Here is a 2,184-nt window from a genome sequence, read left to right as displayed (position 1 = left end):
GTCATGTGTGAGGTTGTGTATTTCCACCAGACTGCGCATTACTGGGAAACCCTGGTGGCGTAATGATTACGTGCTACGGCTGCTAACCAAAAGGTCCACAGTTAAATCCACCGGGCGTTCCTTGGAAATGCTACGTGGCAGTTCTATTCTGTCCTATAGGGTCACTGTGAGTTAGAATCAACTCGATGGCAATGTGTTTGGTTTTTTCATTTGGCACGTAAGTGGTGATGATGTCCTCTACTGTGATGTTAGTGGCCATAGATGACCATTACCTTGATCGACTAAGAGGAGGAGCCCTGGTAGCGCAGTGGTTAAAGTGCTCAGTGGCTATCCGAAAGGTCTGCTTTTCGAATCTACCACTTGCTCCATGGAAATAAGCAGTCTGCTTCCATAAAGATTTACAGGCTTGGAAACCCTTTGGGGCAGTTCTGCTCTGTCCTATAGGGTTGCTATGAATTGGAATCGACTCAATGGCAATGGATTGGCCTTGATCCACTATTTTATTAGGGGTTCACAAAATATTAGTGTTCAAATTTTGTCATTTTTTTATTAGCTGGAATGATTTCCTCATCAAGTATTTAGTTATTCTGAGATACAGTTGGTATATGTCTCAACCTGATTTCCTCAGGAAGCAGAACCTTGACACAATGGCTTATGTGTGCTACTATATTGGGTAGTATGGTCCTAGGGGAAGAAATGAGGGACAGAGAAGAAGCCAAAGCCAATTCAAGGATGCCTCCCTGGGTTGGCTACTGCTTCAGGTACTGGATTGCTTGACCCTGCGTGACTATCTGAGAACTTGTATAGAATGAGTCTCAAGACAGTTCATCTTGAGAGGAAAGAGGGGGAAATATTTATCAATCAGCTCCTATCCCCCAGTGGGCAAAGGTTCGACCATGAAGCATGAACTCATCCACATTTCTGATTTGCCAATGCACGGGTACCTAGAGTGAGTTCCTGTGGAACCCCACACTGGCATTAAGAGAAGCCTTGGTCAGGTAGCTGCCGCATGAAGCTGGTCAGAGCACATCCAGTGCTGGTTGTTATAGCAGTGGCTGGAATACGAGACAGTTGAGGCAAGAGGATCTTAAGTAGTGTGCACAGGAAGTGTTTGGTACAGTGCAGAAAAGGCAGGTAAACTGTGCAATTCTTTCCTTTTGCTTACGATTTACTACCTTTCAAAATACAGGTAGTCCCTAACTTACGATGGGGTTCCATTCCAATAAGTCCATTGTAAGCTGTTTCTGATGTAAGTTGAAAATCTCTTTTTTTCAGTTTTCATTATTATTGCCTTTCGTTATCAATATATTTATAAATCTTATCTTTGAACTGGAAACCCTGGTGGCATAGTGGTTAAGTTCTACTGCTACTACCCAAAAGGCTGGCAGTTCGAGTCCACCAGGTGCTCCTTGGAAACTTTATGGGGCAGTTCTACTCTGTCCTATAGGGTCGCTATGAGTCGGAATCAACTCGACAGCAATAAGTTTTTTTTAATCTTTGAACATCTGTGAGTGAACATCTGAGAATGATAACATCAGAAATTATATGCTGCAAAATTGTATACAGTACATATTAGTAAGGAAAAGATATATAAAAAAATTAGATGATCGTTAAGTGGGGTTCATCATAACTCTCATACATTAAATCCTAAGCCCGGGTCTACCCATAATGAGTTAACTCCATTGCATCTCCAAAGGTGACTACTGAGGGTTGTTTTCCTTAAAAGTATCATTATGACTCATGGCTATATACACATCTGAAATATTTCAATTCATTGCAGTTAGTATTTATTTTTTTATTGATTCTCAAATTATCCCATTTTGAGTGGGAGCTTTTTCAGGTTGGTTCCTGATTCCATTTTATATGAACCTATTGGTATTTGATAGCTCCCTTGCTTTCTGATTCCACGAAATACTCCAGGCTGTAAAAATGGCGTGGAGGCATCTTCATCTGACTTCCTCTAACTTCGCAAAGGGGGAGGAGAATCAAGGTCAACAGCCCAAGGCTGATTCCTCTGAGGTGGAAGTCAGACATACCTCCTCTCTCTGCCATCTTTACCCATTCCAACACCGACCCTCCCTCCCACGGCACTCTCTGCTTCTCTGCTGGGTTCAATAATTCGTTCCAATGACCACACAGAACTCGCAGACCATATTCACAGTTATGGGGTTTATCAGGGAAGTA

Source organism: Loxodonta africana, chromosome 9, assembly GCF_030014295.1.
Source record: "Loxodonta africana isolate mLoxAfr1 chromosome 9, mLoxAfr1.hap2, whole genome shotgun sequence".
NCBI classification, from domain to species: domain Eukaryota; kingdom Metazoa; phylum Chordata; class Mammalia; order Proboscidea; family Elephantidae; genus Loxodonta; species Loxodonta africana.
Note: the sequence above shows the minus strand (reverse complement) of the source record.